Genomic DNA, 18,160 nt, shown 5'->3' on the forward strand with positions numbered 1-18,160 from the left:
GGGGTTTGTTTGGTTTTTGTTTGGGGTTTTTTTTTCCCCCCCCTTGTGAGATATTTTGTGAGTACGTGGCGTTATTTCCAAAAGGGAACAGGCTGGAGACATGCCTTGGAATAAGAAGCAGGTCTGTATGCTGTCATTCTAATTTTGCATTAGTGACAATATGAAATTCAGCTCTGCCCCTCAAGAAGAGAGCAGAGGCTTCTCCAAAAAGATGAGAAAAAAAACCCTTACGTTTTGCCTAGCAACAGAGCAATATCTCATTTCTGAAAACCAGATTCTTCGAGTCCTGTTGGTTTTCTGGCGTGCTGACTTTTCAGTTTGGCTGCTTTATTGAATGGGGCGAGGGGAAGCAGGGCAGCCCAGAAGGCTGCGTGCACGGGTATGGGGTGACGGCTTGCGCTGCCTTCTGAGCCGTTTGTCATGCCAGCTTTCCTTTGGGCCTTAGGGAAGATCACCCTCCAGCGACTTGAGGCCTGGTGTAAGGGGGGGTGCTTCTGCAAGCAGTAACCCACCTTGCTGCCTGGCACCTATAGCTCTTGTGGTCACACATTCATGATCTCAGAAACGCTGATTGAATACCACGAGGTCCTCTGCACAAGTTGGTTTACAATTGCAGTGTTTGGCAGTTGATACGACTTACGTGTTAAAAAAGCCTACCAAGCGGCAAGTTGCATATATAAGAAAGCTGATGGTTTGAGTGGATTGCATATGGCCCAGGAGAGGCAAGTAGAATAGGAAACATATGTTTGGCACCCACAGGTACTGCAGAATCAAGCGAGTGTGAATTGCGAAAACGTAGTTTACATAATATGGTCAATAATATGCAGCAGATGGAGTCTGAATGTATCGCTTAAATCATGAAATTTCTGAGTGCTGTAAGGGATTGCACAACAGCAAACTTTGAAGGTAAATTGATAAATGATTTTCTATTTACTATAGCAGGTGTGAACAAAAGCAATGGAATTAAAAGGTTTTTAATTTGGACAGTATCGATGCCTACTAATGCGCATGAAATCGTTGATGTTGGGAAATGCTGACGGGGAAAAAAATAGCCTAGTTGGGTGGTGTGTGTGACCTGTTCTGCAGAGTTCCCTTACACCAGTTTGTACACTGTCGAGCCTCGGCCTTTACTACTATGCATGAGCCTTGACTATAGATGTGCTAAAGCACACAGAAGTCACAAGTCTACGCTGCAAAAGGAGGACCTTTTCCGAATTAGCACGTGGCACCTTAACTCCAGGACGATATGGTGTATCTTCATTTAGCTAATGAATCTGTTCTTGATCTGTGTTGAGTGGTGCTTTACTGGCTACATTGGGGTTCTCTCCCAAATAGATCATTAGTGTCTGCAGCAAAAACTTGTACACAGTGCCTACTAAAACTGGGAGGGTAGTGTGTTCCTTGTGGTGCTTACAGACACTTCACATAAATATGCTTTTGCCAGTACGATATTCAGATCCGCACTGGAAAAGCGGAGGGTGCTTCTGGGGTACAGTATTTTTAACTCGAGCAGCGTTTTGCTGCCTGCTGTGTTAGTGATTCACAGGAAGTCATACTAGCATGGAGTAACACGGACCAACACCAGCGTGGTTGTTGAAGACAACTATTGGGCCACAGCATAAGAATCAGTGGTGTGTTCGTAGTGTGCGAAGGGTCAGGAGTCCGTAAGAAATTTAGCTAGGAGACTTTGTGTGCGTAACTCATTGCTAACGTCTTAGCAGAGATGAAAGTTGGCACATATATAGTCTTTGCTTGGATCTTTTGTTGTTACATACTTTGCCAAAATTTAGTTTGGCTATTTTCATTTTATGCAAGTGTGAAAAATGTTATCTGTTTAAGTTGCTTCTTTGCACTTCTATGAATAAAAAATGGCTTTAATTAAATTAAGAAAGAGCTTTGACAAGTGATTTGTCTATAATACGTACTTATGGTTTGTGGCATTTCAAAGAATAAATAACCAAGATGTTGAGGCTTAAACATTGGCTGCTGCACATGTTCTGTCAATTCCTTCGTTGAGAGAGAAATGTTTCTTTGAGCGTGGATTTAGGTCCAGATCCTGCATATTCAGATCTCGCACCACCTTCGGAGGTAGGGAAGATGCCTGTCGTTGACATGGTGAATGAACTGAACTGGAAGCAGCCCAGGAAGTCTCTGAAGAAGTCAACTGTAGTTCTGTAAGGCAAGGAAAATCAAGGCTTTGATTTCAGCTCTGCAGACATGCAGGAGAATCGGAGACAGCAGGAAACTTGTTAAATTCGTATGCAGATAAAACCAAATAAGCTGCAGCAGGTTAGAAAGAATTGAGACTTTGGAGAGACTTTGCTTAATTCCTGACAATGCACCAGCTGCAGGGAGAAGAGAAGAGGAAGTAGTTGGTTGTGGGTAACAAATCAGAAAAAGAGGTGATCTGTTAACAAGTTACCAGATCAAAAAGGAGAGGTTTTGAAGCAAAATGCTTTCCAGGGTTATTGACAGGGATGTGATTTTGGCTTTGCCTTCTTTAGCATGAGAGATGACTAAAAAATGGAAATAGAAGCATGGAGAATCTCCTTAAAACAGTGAATCTTGTGTTTTAAAATGTTCAGAGGATACCTTAATTTTATTTTGATTTTTTTTCATAAATTGCTTATCCTTTTGACCGGCCAAATTTTATGCACAGAACAGAACTGAAATGGAACATAAGTTTTTTTGAAAAAACCCAACAGACCCTTTTTCTTCTTCCCCTCAGCAAAACTAACAGCAAAAGCTTTGGGTTTAAAATAAAAAAAAAAAAAAATTAAAAAAAAATTACACTAAATGAATTGGCCTCATTCAAACTTAGTCACTTAACCTCCTAAGCAAAATCCCACTGTCAGATGGCAAAAGAGTCCTGATTTCTTCAGAGTTTGGCATCAGTAGCTATAAACTTACAGAATGCAAATGTTGACCAAGATGAACCCTGTGAATTCTTTGCTCATGGGATAGTAAATACTCAAATGAGTCGTGAAGTTGTCATAGGCTCAGTTGTGCAGTTTGTAGATAGAATTTGACTGAGTGTAAATCCTTCCGTGCCAGTATGACCATGGATGGATTGCACTGGAGAGCTTTGCCTGACACTTGTGAGCAGGCATTGGTGAAATCTGGAAGTTTGGAAAAGTGCTGTCAAAAAAAGCAATTAAATGGAAGTGCTTCTCTTTCTCCTTGGATTGTAGAGCAGGCTGGAGAAGGAGAAGTAGACCACAGGCTTTCTTGTGAGGTAGGATAGCAGCTGGATTTACAGTATGTCTCTACTGAGGCTTCTGCTGGTTCAGCAAATCCTGACCTACGTAGGTATTCTGGAAAAAAGGTTGTGGTTACAAGGGTGACACGTGCAAATTTGTGCCACCATTTTCAATGTCCAGAGAAGGAAAGAATATAAGCTGTGTACTCCTAGTTCATAACGTGGTAGCTAATGCATGTTAACTTAATTGCTGTTTGAAATCTTGTTAGCACCTTCTGGAGACAAGCCTCAACACCACTAAAATTAGACAAGTTGGTTTTTGTTGAATGCCGAGGGCTGCATACACGGGATGAAGAGGAACAGCAGTTGGATTCAATTCCTCTGGTGTGGCCACGGGATACGGAGAATTGTTTCTGCGCACCGAGGAGGGAATGACTTGGGGACTTCATGGGCTTGCAGGAGCGAGGACCTTCCCACTGATAATGGTGACATTGAACATATGGGCTTGGGATTTAGGGCAGGTAAAATAATCTGAATCGGGGAATTGAGTACTGATACGCTAAGCACCGAATGCTTAAGACTAGCATTATATTTCTTCAAAACACTAATGTAAAACTACTACAGGAAGAACGGCACTTTCTGGGCAAGCTTGTACATCACCTTGAAAAAAATACCAAGCAGTGAAACATGATTTTCACAGCCCATCTTCATGGACAGGGAAGAGGAGTGGTTTCATGATGATCTCTGCTGCTTGCTGCACTCTGGCTGGTGGGCTTTGCGAGAGTGGTGCTCCAGGCAGAGGTAGCAAGCTGCTTCATAACTAATACAGTGTCCAGGCAGATGGGTAGTTTGAGCAATTGAAGAGAATGAACAAACAGCAAAAAATGGCTGTTCAGCCTCTGCAGATAGAAACAGTGACTGTAATTGCTCACTGCTTCAGTTGAGACAGGTTGGATTCCCCTCCCCCTGCCCAGTCCCTTTGTAAGCACAAAAGAAAGGAATGTAATGTAAGCAGGCTGTGATTAAGCAAGGGGCTGTTGAACTGAATTCTCCTTTCCCTAGCAAGTGATTGGTGCAGGTGGGGCCGGATGAGAGCGGCTGGTGCGGAGGCCTCTATGCGGACACTGTGTGCTGGCTGGGTTCTGCTTCTGGCTTCCCTTAGTCCAGGCCCCTGGGTGGCGGGTTCTCATCTCATGTTGCTTAAGTGCGCCCGAAAAACCAGTCACTGGTCAAGGCCCTTCTTACTGGAATTCCACCCCCCCGCCCCGTACATGTTGGATTGCATTTAGTGCACACGCAGAACAGAGGTTTTGGGTTAGTTCCCTCCGAAATGTTGCTAGTTAGTCTGTACCAAAACTGCTCTGCAGATTGAACCTATGTGCAGTAAGCAGTGACACTTGCAGAATTTACTTAAAAACATTCTTATTTTATGCTAGAACTCATAACAGAGGTGAAGCTTTTTTAACCCCCTAGTTCTGAACATTTTGCAGCTGCTTGAGGGTAAGACACAGAGAAAGCCCTACCGTTGTTAGGGACCATCCCCAATTGTAGCAAGGCGTTGCAAGGCAAGAATAAGTGAAAATGAGCTGTCGGGGAGGAGGAGGTACGTTCAGGGACTTCTCTGAGTTTTGTTAGTCTGTGCCGTCGCACCTTCAGTTGTGGGGCACAGAACAGCAGTAGATGGCTACCGGATTTCAAGTGAATCCAGGTTAGAGTCTGAGGCTGCCTGGTCTCATCCGCTGCCTGCGCCGAGAGCAGTGTGTCTTTGCCGCTCCTGCTCAAGGGCCCAGCATGGCAAACTGCTGCTACCGAGGCTGATCAGAGGGGAGCTTGGAGTGTGCTTGGGAAAAAGTCTGTAGCTGTCAGGAAGCGGGAGTGCTGCTCCAGCCACAAGCTTGGCTTAATTTTGGGCCTGCTTTGGTTTTACTTTGAAAAGACAATGCACATTAGTAGCTAGGAGGCAATGAAAAATGAAGGTATCAGCTCACCTCGGGCTGTCATTTTTAGTGGCTGGGTTGAAATCATAGGCATTGGCTCCCCTGCTGTTTCATCTGTCTTGCTGTCACTGTAACTGCCTCGAGAAAGTTACAGCTATGGGTGGAGAGGCAGGTGACGCTGCTACTAGGGTGTGAAACCTTGCTCCCGAAGAGCGGAGGCGGTGTTACGTGTTAAGCAGAGCGTAGGTTTGGGGTTGGCCAGTTGCCTCCGCTCTTTGCTAGCGGTGAACTTTGCACGGAGCTCGCTCTGGGAGCGACTGTGCTTTGTTCTGCAAGTCAGCTGCAGCCTGTCTTGTGTGGTACAGCCTACCTTTTTATTTATTTTTATTTTTTTTCTCACTGACTCTTTGACACCCACCACCTCCCTGCCAGCCTGGTGTGGCTGATCAAGCTGTTCAAACAACTGGAAGACATCAGAAGTTAAACACTCATTATTTTAATTTGATGCTAATCATGTGTTAATGAGACTAATCCTTGCAATGATTCAGGTAATTTGCTTAATGGCTGCCCAGAGTACAGATTACAGCAATCAGTCACGTCTGATAAGATGTCTGTTGTGGAGGAGGTTGTCAGGTGAATGAGGTGGGAAAAGACTAAGGAGTAAGGTCTGTTCTCGTGTAAGTCAGGAGCCTTCCTGTTCAGAAGAGGGAGGGGAAAAAGAAGTCCTGCTGCACAACCTTGCGCTTCACAACCAGATTCGTGGCTTCGGGCAGCCACGGAAAAACAATTCAAATGACTGTGCTTAAGGACTGTTCTGTTTGGGGGGGGGGGGGTGTGTGTCTGATCCTCTCCTGCCTTGAGTAGGAACAATGCGTGTGAGGGCTCACACCGGCATCCGAATTCGACACTTTATATTCCTGAGGTCTTTTGGGTCATGGCGAAGCCTTCGGGTATAAAAGACATCTGAATCTGATGTAATGTGATAGATACTGGTCCTGATCCTTTGCTAGTATGAAATGGCATAATAGTGCTGTAATTGGTGGAATTTCACTGTTTTATGTGAGGCAGCCCATCATGGGCCAGTCGGAGAGCCTCTCTGCTTCCCCCTGTGTTTCTGCTTCCCTGCTTTGCCTTCACACTTCCCTTCAAGGGTTGTTCATTGGAGCGATGTAACCCTATGTAAGCAGAGTTGTTGGGGTAAGTCTCTAGGGTTCTACTCAGCATTTGGCGATGTCGTCCATGTGAGCGGTCTGTATAGTCCCAGTACGTGAACAACAGGGCGATGTTCTGCAACTGGATCCAGCTGCGTGTTGTTGCTTGACTTAATTCCTAATATATGATATGGTGGTGGAAGCTTGATCTGGATGTATCATATGTATTTATCTCTGGATTTCCTCACAGCATTGTTTCTACTGCTGTCTGTGTTTCGGGTGTAAACCCTTCAGAATAAAGACAAACCCATTTAAATGTTTAGTTCATAACAAATGCTACACTAAGTATATGTCATTTTTAACATTTCATTTTAATAAAATAGGTGTGCATAGCTAATAGTTAAAAGACTGAGAGGAAACTCCAGCAATGCTAACAATGGAGAGGAAGAGGTTTGTGTATTTTGGTTGCCACAACTCACGTGCTACTTTGTTGTGGGTTTTGAGTGTTACTCATGAGGAACCGTAGGAGGGATCGCTTTGGAATTTAGAATCCTGTGTTAACTTTTTTATTATTTTTACTCATTTCAGAGAAACGCTGGCAATCCAATAAGTCCCTCATAAAGGCAGTTGTGGACTGCTAGATGGAGCACTTGAACTGACACCGCGGGATCTACACCGCGTTCCTAGCTAGCCTGCTCTCTGCGTTAAGGTGAGGCACCTGACTGTGGTTTTGCTCTGATTCCTTTCCAGCTCTTTGTAGATCATGTTTCTGTAGTTTAAAAACTTTTCAGTATCGGTATCTCGGTTTTCACACTTAATAACCTGTGAATTCAAAACATTGATAAGGGCTTCTCTTTGCTGAAACTGTATTAAAAAAACCTCACCCAAAATACATGTTTGTTTACCTGGTCAAGATGGGCAAAACAGGTAAGAAAGTAAATCTTGCCCTTTTTTCTACAGGTACGGAAATGAGTCATAAGGGAATTTGGTCACAGAGGGCAGAGTGGGAATGAAATTTAAGTCCTGTACCATATTACAAGGCTGTGTTTTGATTATTGTCTTCATCGTGTATTGCTTAAACTGGAAATTTACATTGCCTCTGCTGGCAACGAAACTTGAGATACCTCTCTGAAGCTGCTCATATCCTTGCTGTATCCCAGCAGATCTTTGTTGGATGAAGTGAGGTTCCTCTTTCAAGTTCAACAGAAATACTAATCCAGGATGAAAAACACTTCTCATTTAGAGTGAACCAAGCGGAGATTTAAATGAGAGCACGCAGGTACCCAGACATTACTGTCGGTAAGTGGCAATATTTGGGTGCTTGTCAACACATCCCCTGTACCTGCCACTGTAGGCACATACACTAAACCTCTACATGCTGAGCCTCAGCATCTGTATGTTCCAGAACTGCATTGGCTGTCTGTGCATTGGCTATCTCTAAACCCATAGAAAACACAACTGGAGAAAACTTTTTTCATGTCGGAGATGCGTAGCCCAACAACTGCCTGTGAACTAGGGGCTGTGTGTTACCCTGCTGCCCACAGGAGCAGGGTATTATTTCAGAGTCCTCATTCAGAGAGCGTTGAAGATGCTGATGCACTGGATGGATGCGTGTTTGGGGGAGGCAAGCAATATCTTCTCTTTCTCCAGGTATATATAAACAAAAATACTCTCTTACACATTTGGAAAAACAAGCTTAATCTACAGAAGCATGTTCAAACCAGGGCTGCCTGGAGTCAATATCTAAGTCCCTGAGGAAAGCAAATCATAACCAGTACTGTTCTCCTCCTAGCTTCTTGTAAGTAAGCTTAGGCAGGTCCTGTTAGGCGACTCCAGTTGTGTCGGGAAACGCACACCCTTGTGGACCTAGGGCTTAAGCGTATAATGCTGGGAAAAACATTGCAAGGGAGGAGGAAGAGGCAAAACAGTTCAGGTCAGTGCTAGTGATGTCGGGCAACTAAAACACTATCTTGAAGGCAAGGGAAAGCACTGTTTTAATAGCCATGTTAAAGCACCTGGTGAATTGTCAGCCCCCAAGGGGCTTGCCAACAACTGTTAAAAGTACGGTGACCGGAACTGCAAGGCACGGAGAACTGGACTTCCTTAGGACTATAGGAGTGCAGACAAGGCATGTTCAGTGTCATTTTCCTGGACTGGGATGTAGGTACGTGAGGTGCAGTTTGGGCTTCCTAAAATAAAGAATACAGTGGCTTTTTCAAACCTGGATGAGAAGAAAGCCACTAATCGTGTTCCTGTCTGCAAGTTCAGGAATTGGAAAACATATTCTGCTTGTCTTCATGTTGTGTGGCAGAAGTTGTTACTTGTTCAATGATATTTTTATTCAGCCATTTGTGGCAAAATATGCTTGGATTTAATCAATTTGCATCTCTGCTTAAGGCCCAAATTGTTATAGGCTTTAGGGGGATGACATTGTCCTAAAGCACTCATTTAATGATTTAGAGTAAACAGATGGTTTTATTTTTTCCCATTAGAACCTTTCAGCTTTTCTGGTTACACAGAGATAATAATTATATCTCTCACTTTGATTAAAATGCACAGTATTAATGTCTTACTCTGTCTGATTTCAATTGCATTATTTCTCTGTGGGTTTTATTAAGTACTGTGGAGTTAACGTCATGTACAATAAGCTGCGCTACGCAAGTCTCTCGGTATCAGCTGACCTTGAATGCAAGACAGTTGTTACCCTGACAGGGCTGACAGTATCTAAGTGCATATTTGGTGGTGTTAGAGAAGGTTGCTATGTTGTGCTTGCTTGAATAAGTGAGCATTTCTGTTGTACAGTATCTGTTCCATGTTACTTGGCCAAACAGTAGAAAATAGACAACAACAGCTATTAGATATTGTTACGTTCTTGACTTAAGTGGCTTTGGAAATTGCATTGAAATGAGGGGAAAACACCGCTGCTCCTTGGGAGTGGGGGGAATGACTTTGCGCATCCCAGTAAGGAAGTTGGGAAATTCAGGGGTCGATTCAAGGAAAGTCAGTTCAGAGGTATCACAACAATAAGCACAAAAGAAGGTCACAGGAAGAGATGTCCTCTTCTGGATTTAGGCTGTGATCTTCTTGTGTCTGAAGATAATGTCTGGTCTGAGGTGCTTTCTGTTGATCATCTGAGGAAGGCTGCACCAGCATCGCTGCAGTGATCACTGACTTAGCCTGAAGGAGATGAGGAAGTGCTCTTATCCCCCCCTGCCTACTGACAGACTCATGGGGAGGCGGCTGGAGTTTGTAGAGGATGGTCGGTAACAAACAGCTGGAGAATGCTGCTGTCCCTCAGCCAGAGTAGCTGGGAGTTAAGCTGGCCATCAGCCGATGGTGGACTCTTCCAAACAGGGTAGTAGGACAACTAGGTGTCACCTGAAATCAGTGCGATAGCTATCTGAGATCTGCATGTACACAGGGAAGCAGATGATATCTCAGAGAGCCAGTAACTTTGTGATAGATAGCTGGAGCTTTGGAAGGCAGATAAAATTCTGTAATGTGATTGCTGATTTGACATAGTTGTGTGTAGCTTAATCAGGAAGGTACAGGAGGCTAGGTCACTTTAAGCTCTCAAGATAGCCCGTCATACAAAGGCTCGATGACAAAATCTTGAGCACCTACAATTTGGGATTGGATTGAAGCAGGATCTTGTTACAGCCTTGTTTTTTTGGTTGTTTTTTTTTTTTTTTTTTTTTTTTAAGTGATTACTGAACAAAAATGCTAATTCTATGTCAGAGTCAGTGGATCGAGCTGAAGGTTGAGAATGCTTTTTAACAGATACAAGGGTCTGTTTTAGAACTGTTGTCCTGGAACATCAGCACTGAAACTTAAAAAAAAAAAAAAGCCCATATGGTTTATTTACAGTTTGTGATCAAGTGAGTGGCAGTCCCAGTTTATATGTTTTATGTCTTCTGCTGTTTAGTTTTATAGGTTGGTCACTCAGCGATCACTTGACATGTCATTTTTGCAATTATTTGTGAGCACTTTAGGTTTATCAATTACCTTTCCAGGCTGTAAGTTACCTATTTTGAGAGCATGATTTGTTTATAATATATGTTTTAATGGTATGATTTGTCTCGTGTTTGTAATTAATTTTGAGCTTTGAGTCTAAAATTGCATGACAGATTATTATGGAGAGAGCTATTACCTTGAATATTGCTGCTAAAGATTTGTAATATACTGGAACTTTGTGTCTCTTATTACCGAGCTCATTTTGGCAGTCCTGGGACTAGGATTGACAGAAGAAACATAGAGTACTGTGACATTGCTACGCTAGGACCGGTGGAGTTAGCACTTGCAACCCTCTAAATACTTTGCTAGTGTGCAAAGTGAACCTGAAGTAAGGCAACTTATGTGAGAAGGGCTTTATCCCCACCTGCAGAAAGTTCAGGAAAGAGTTGGAGAATGAATGTAGAGGCTGGAGATGGAGAGACTTGGAACTCAAATCTGTCTAGTTTATTTGACGGAGGTGGGGGGGAGTGACATGGGTTTGCTGTGTATCTTTGCAGTGGGGAAATAAGTTCTAAGGGGCTGTCGTGCACAGTAGAGGAGAAAGTACAGCACAAGGGAAAAAATGGGAAACGCAAGTCAGAAGTTGCATTTAATGAAAAGATCCGGCAGCAGGTTTGAATGCATGAGGAGGACGTATTTAATTACATGACGCTTAACTCAGTTGAATGCTTTGTCACAGGGCTACTAGACTAGATAGAAAAGTTCAGGCAGTGGAAAAAATGAGATTGAGAGAAAGCCCTGGTATCATGCTGTTGACGCTGTGAGTGTAGGCTGTGTTTAATGCAAGAGTACTTGCTGGGTTATGAACTGTCTGTCCTCTGCACAGATGAAGTCTGGTGTTGACCTCATCATTTTAGCCAGATGAATTCAAATCACCGGACAAAACCACCGAGCGTGCTCTCACATTAACTTCGTTCAGGCCTAGCTGATTTGTATTTCACAAGGGAACAGAGTAGATAATGTCAAGCTTCCTTGTGGTGCTACAATAAAAATAAGAGCCTCTTGCTCTCTTAATGAAGAGTGCTGTTAATTTTGTTGCCTACTGCTGAGCCAGGTACTTGGCATTTAGGGCTTGGTTTCAGACCAGATTTTCATGGGTTGGTCCTCTGCTAACTCACAATTACTGAGCAGAACTTGGAGGAACGAAATTATTTTCCCTCAGAAATTCAGTTGAAGGATGTTGCTATAGTGCCAATGGTTTTTCTTCCTGAAAAGTACTTGGAAGTTTCTCAGTAACTTTTTAGCCGCTGAGCTGCCTTTGGTTAAGATCCTGCAAAATGTGCCTGCTACTCAAATGCATTATGTAACCGTAGAGATTTTCTAGTTTTCTGAAAATGGTGTATTAATACGCAAAACAAAGTCATCCTAAGCACAGATGGGAAATTTCACTGTGTTCCTCTGACCAGATAGTATACCTTAAGGTAAGAGGAGAAACTGATTCTAACCTAACTCTTGGTGAACGCTGATTCTGTAGTCTACCTCAGTGGAGAAGTTTCTCTAGGACTTCTCATTTCCCATTGAAACTGTACGTTCTTATTGAAAGCTTGTTTTCAATCTAGAATTGTTGTGCTGTGTTGGAAAACGTGATCGTTGTTCTCTGCCTTGAAAAAGTTGATGTAAATGGAGAGTGACATTTTCCAATCTCTGTGCAAAGCTCTGGTGTGCGTGTTACTGAAATTTTAAGTAGACTTTAAGTGTGTGCTAGCAATAAGCACGTACTATTTAGATCATGTGCAGCTAAAGTAAAAAATGAACGTGAACAAACCTGTAAATGAAGGAGTACAAACAACAGGAAGGAATTAGTAAATGATGCCGTGTAACTTTTTGCCCCTGTAAATCAAACTTATTTCAGAACGGAAAATAAGCTGTTCTTTTTGACAGCGTTTTCTTATACCCTGTTTCTAGAGAGTTGAGCCAAGCGCCTCGAAACAATACAGACAATCCAGAAATGGGAAATTGCAATTTCTTCCGTTAAAAGCAAATTTTATCTCTGTACTTTTTTTCTTCTCGAGGAGCTAGGTTTGGGAAAAATAACTCTCCCTGAAATGACTGACGGTTTCTTCTCCCTTTAAAGACAAAGTTTTCTTTTTTGAAAACAAGGCAATACAATCCAACAAGCCAAAGGAAGCGTTGAAAACTTCAGTTTCAGACATTTGTTGGACATACCCGGAAATGTGTAATTTCTCAGTGAAACTACCTGAGGCTAAAAGCCGTTTTAAAAAGTGGGCAGTTCTATGATGAGGATGATTTGAGGGAGACTCGTAGTTACAAATGGCTTTTGAAGGACTTTGCGAATAGGGTGAAAGATAGCAAAATTCAGGTCAAAGTTGTTTAAGCATTTAAAATTTAACAACGTTTTCCACTTTAAAGCCCAGGAAAAGTTTTTAGGTAGAACTTGGATGGAAAGCTTTACTTCATGTGACACTATTGTAAAGTTCTGCACAGTAAGTGGCATTTTAGAATGAAAATACACATTGTTAAAAAATGCATATCTAGAGATACAAATTAGTGTCTGTAAATAAAAGTTCAAGATAGGCAGCTTAATTAAAATAGTTCATAGGTATATATTTTGTTTGTGATGTTCTCAACAGTGCTACATGTAAACATGTGTGGCTTAAAGAGCCAGAGAATCTGGTGTGTTCTGCTTCTGTGCATCAAGATAAGTGTTTCTGCCTCTACTAAATTAAGGTACCTTTTCACAGTAGAACTTCTATTTAAAAACACTTTAGTTTTTAACAAAAAACTATTGCGGGAAATTAATAACTTAGCTTTGTATTTGGGCAGTGTGTGGTATTGCTCAACTTTCCTGGCCGTTGACTAACAGACATTTCAAGTATATATTCTTTCCACTCTTCAGGAGGAACTGGTTGAAAATATGCACGAGGGTTGAAGCGGGCAGTGCTATTTGTGGTGCTGGCAGTAGCTGGGAACAGTATGCGGTTCCGTCTTGGTTGCTCTATGTGCTTGCTTGTGAAAACTGCAATGAAGAACAGTCAGTGGTGACTAGCATCTTCTGTTTCTTTACCGAGATGAGTAAAAAGTAAGAGTGTTGGTGGAGAATACTGTTTGCAAGTGAATCCCTTTTGTCCTCCTGAAACTTTAAAAGTTCATGATTTCTGTTTTGTCTAGAAGTACCTTAATTTGATGGGATCATTTCTAAAGGCTGGTGGGCGCGCAAGGAAATGGAAATTGCAAAAACGTTACGGTTTGTCCTGTACTTCTAAACGATTTTCCACTAACTTGCATGTGGAAAAGCACACATTTGGAACGTTTCTATAATGTAGAATATTATCCCTCTAATTCCCTGTCCATCTGTAGGATAAACGTTTAGACTATGTGTAAACTATACCAAGTCTATATCATACATAATGTATGACTGTATATGATAATGTGCCATGAATGTCAAATTTTATTTTATTAAATATAAGCTGCTCTCCCATCTGCGCGTTGGAGACCCCATATATTGTTTGCCAAAAAAAAGCACCATTTCCAAGCGTTACATAATTTCACATGGAACGATGTGAAATACCTCAGCTTCTTCTCTCCCTTAAATCGTTACAATTCCATCAGTTTTAATTCTTCATTCGTGGTTTCTTCTTGCTGTGTAAGAGCAGCGTCAGACTGTGACAATTCAGCAGCAATGCAAGCTTGGCAGAGTTTGTCTGCCAAAAATACCAATGGCCAGATCCTTGACTGCTATAACTCCACTGGTTTCAGAGCTGTAGCAACAGTTTATGCCGGTGAAGCTCTGTCCTCCATCCCAGCCTTTTCCTGCAGCGATCTAGCACTCCAGCAATGATGAGGCCTTCAAATGAGCAAGGAGACAAATGTTTGTCGTAGCTTTTTAAGCTTTGGCAGACAAGCTGCTAGGACCTTTAGTTGGCACCTATCTGTGGTTCCAAAAAAGCCAACCTTGTCACGGCTGCCTTTTTTTTTTCTTTTTTTTTTTTCTCTCCTTTGCAGAGATTTCGCATTGTATGTGTGCGTGCGAGTCTGTATGTCTGTGCGTCTCGTGATACTCCGCAATAGAGATTGACAGGAACCAGAAGCCAGGTTCATCGAAGCCACAGATTTCTGATCCAGAATTACAGTGACTGATTTGTGCCAACACAGACCTAGACTGTCCAGATAGACTGAACAGGAGGAAAATGTAATGCCAAAAAGAAAGAAGCTGAAACCTAATTAATCAGAAACAAATAAGTCATCTTAATGGCAGCACAGAAGTAGTATCAATTTAATTTGAGAGTACCCTATGTTCCGTAAGGATGACATTGTGCAGTAATTCTACTGCCAGTTATTGCCGTCAGAATTGCTGGATAGCAAGAACCAAATGAGTTACTGCCTCAAATGGTCTGTATTTTGCACATTTAAAGCTCTCTGGTATTTTAAGTTCAAGTTCTGCTCATGACTTTTTGCCTCTCCCCTGGCATACCTTTGAAGCCATATTGGGGTTTTTGTTATGTTTTTCACAGTGGTACGGTAAGTAGGCCTCACAAACAGTACAGCTGATGTTTAAGTCAGTAGCAGCCATCAGACTGGGCAATGACTGCTGGGATTGTGTTGCATTAGATACTATTAGGCTCGCTACTAGAGAATTTACTTAATATTAGAGATTAGAGAATAAAGACTGTCTGTTCTATGATTGGGGCTGCCTCTGTTGGATTCTTTGTCTTGGAAAAAAGATTCAGTCCCAGGAGCAAAGGTGGAGAAGTAGGAAGACCAGCCAGAGCTGTGATTATTTCCTGCTATGTATTGGAGTAAGGGGAAGTTGCTGGCCACAGAGATCTGGGTATTTTGCATTTACAGTTCATCACCAAACACCTTCAGAAGGAGACCCTATTGGCAGTCACAGCCTTTCTTGAGGCTTTTGCACAGATAATATGCTTCCGATCACGGTAAAGCGCGCTGCAGTGGCATTTATGGGAATGCACCGAGCAATTAGATAACTTTGTTTCAGTGTGAAGGTGGGCTAGTGAATGGGATTGAGCACTGGGTGTTCCTGACTGCCTTGTGAGTTGCAGAAGCAGGTGAATCTTACCTGCCCAGTAAAAGACTCCCTTTGTTGAATTACCTTACACTGAAAAACCATCTCGTTTGCTTTATGAATGAGAGGATGCCGTGCCTTTTAAAAAGGTTGCTTCGGTTCCCAGACTTACTCTCCGTGGACTGCTAGGAAGGGTGCTCGGTTTTCTCCGGTCTTTTTTTTCCCCGCTTCTGTAATAGAGCACTCCCTCCACTTCATTGCTTCTCTGCCTTCCTTCTCTGGGCCAGCAAGTTTTATCTGTGTGCCTGTGTACGGCATGCTGCCCATGGGGCCTCTCGAGCCCATCAGCTCGTTGCATGAAATACTGACAGTAGAGTTAAATGTTGCAGGCTTTGAATTGCTTTATGCATAGAACATAGGGAGGGGGATTCAAGAAGGTGACACGGACGTGATGACGTGACAAGGTGATATGTTCTTCAAGAAGACAGGAAGGGAGGTAGCGTGCTGTCTGATGTAGACCTAGGAAGTTTGGTGCATGATGGCAACTGCAAACGGGTTGTTTTTCACACCAGAAGTGGTGATGGTGTGTGAAGAGTGATGTCAAGTTACCAAAGATCCCAGGGAACAGGAAGGGGAGGGAATGCGGGGAAGAGTTTTACTGTCTGGGAGATCAGCCCCACCTGGGACTTGGAGAATGCTAAAAAAGAGAAGGGCACTGTGAAGAAGTGGCACAGCTGGTGTTTTAGGTTAGTGGTGGTAAATTGCTTGGCTTGGAGAGAAGAGCCAGGCTGAGACAACATAGCAGGACTCCTTTGCTGTTCCCTCTGGATTTGCTGTAAGCCCTTTGTTGCTGTCTTATAGAAATGCATTTAAAGGGAGAGAGCCCGTCTTAAAGACTCGATACAGTCGTCATTACTAAGAGGGCAGTAACCAAGTCGATGACTACCAGCTACCTAGTTAATGGAAGTGCATGAGCAATTCCACGCTCAGGTTATCCTGAGTGACACTGATAGTGCGTCTTACCATTTGAGACAGATGCTCTGTTATGCTTGGGACCAACAGGTAAGGAAAGACAGTACTTGCTGGAAAAGCTTGTACTTCAAATATTCAAGATGGGTAAGATGGGAGAGGGCAGCCACATGTGCTGGGAGCCCTAGGAGTATGGGTAATGAGAAAAAATGACACTTATGTCCTGATTCTGTGTCTGAAATGCTGACCTTCTTTGGATGTAATTTGGCATTCAGTTTTCAACAACTATTAAACCCTACGGATTAAAAAACCCCAACCCTTAAGAGCAAATGGATGAGAGAGAAAAATCACTTCTGTTTCCTTGGTTACAGAAGAACATGAATAAATTATGGGGGGGGGGGGGAACCCTCAGTGTATTCTGAGTGGTCGTTTGTGACAACTGGTCCTTTGAGTGTTTACACTGGGAAGAATGAGCAAGAGCTCATCCTCTCTGAAAATGGCCTCTGTCACCTTTGCAAAAGGCTTGAAAGCCCATGATAATGGGCAGCCAGCCTTGTGTTAAGTTCAGTGTTTGGGCTGGGGCTGGGTGGTGACTGATAACGGACTGCCTGCTGCTGGCATAGGGCTCAGGGAAGGGAAGGGTGGTTGTGGGGTCTCGTATCACACCTCAGCTATACGTTAAGCTAACCCCCTGCTTATGACAGTCTCAAAATTTAAATGAGTTTAGGTCTGAAGCCTGATTTAGAAATGTGTGGAGCCTAATTTTCTACTAACTGGGCTTGCAAAGCCTGAGTGTGACTTCGGGTATTTCCATATGGAGCTGTTTTACCAGTATGAGGTGTGAATTTAAAGTTCCTCCTCTCTGGGAACGTTATTTTGTGGACTGCCGTATTTTCACTGAAGAATATTTTCTTTCCAATCTAGTTGATGTCATTTTGGAAATTGTTTTAACTAAACGAGCAAGTTATTCTTAGTGTAGAGTAAGTAGATCCTTTTGGATAGCTATGCCATTTTAATTATGTGTGTTTATTATGTAAATGTACTGGTGATGCTCATTCAATCCAGCAAGACTATGGATGTCTAGGTACCAAATTTGCTTTTGAAACGGGTCTTGGAATGTGTTACCCTTGTCTCCTCGTAATCCCCAGTCCTGTGTCCATTTTAAAGGCTACTGCAGCTATTCCACTACAAACCCAGATCTGATTTCTAGCTGGATTGCCTTCCGAGTCTGGTGGACAGCAGCTTTTGGTGATACTACTTTGCTTGTAGAAAACACTCTTCATGCATGGTACAGAAAAGAGAGTATAACGGTGGGTCTGTGGCAAAGCCAGGAATGGAACAAAGGTCTTCAAGGTGCCAGTTTTCCACCTTGGTTACTGAAGAACTACCAGAGACACTTCACAAAGTTTATAGGTGAGCCACCAGATAACATCCTAGTGGACTAGTTTGTTGACGGAAAAACAAAAAACAACGAAAGACAAATGAACTGGTCGGTGCTCGCAGGCAAACAAAAGAAGGGAATGGTGACTGTATGTACATTACCTGCTGTGGAGGCTGGGGTACAGTTCATCTTTTCAAGAATGGTGATTTGAGGCGTGGCATGTGTAAAGGATTGCTTTAATGTTGCTCATGACTGTATGCCACAAACAGTTTTGGAGTGTTTGATGTGTTTTCTAAAACAGGGTTCCTTAGAGCTGCTGCAGCAAGCTGTTTGGCAAGCCTAAGAGCCATCAGACAAACAACAGAAGCAAAGGCTATGAGATAATTTAATTACATTCAGGATGGTGAATGAGGGGTCACAGCTGTTACTGAGAATGGAATCAGATAGGGTCACTGAGAATGGAATCAGATAGGGTCCTTTCCAGAAAAAGAGGCAATTCTTTAATGTGACACCACAGTAAAACCA

General features: G+C 42.8%; 1 long non-coding RNA gene across 1 annotated transcript in view; it reads left to right on the forward strand.

Moving 5' to 3' along the window:
- The window catches only part of LOC138684699 (uncharacterized), a 337,043-nt gene that overhangs the window by 133,678 nt on the left and 185,205 nt on the right, over positions 1 to 18,160 (forward strand). Inside the window, exon 7 of the long non-coding RNA XR_011323946.1 lies at positions 6,876 to 6,996. This is a non-coding gene — a long non-coding RNA (uncharacterized lncRNA). The remainder of the gene's footprint in view (positions 1 to 6,875; positions 6,997 to 18,160) is intronic.

Source organism: Haliaeetus albicilla, chromosome 1, assembly GCF_947461875.1.
Source record: "Haliaeetus albicilla chromosome 1, bHalAlb1.1, whole genome shotgun sequence".
In the NCBI taxonomy this organism is placed as follows: Eukaryota; Metazoa; Chordata; class Aves; order Accipitriformes; family Accipitridae; genus Haliaeetus; species Haliaeetus albicilla.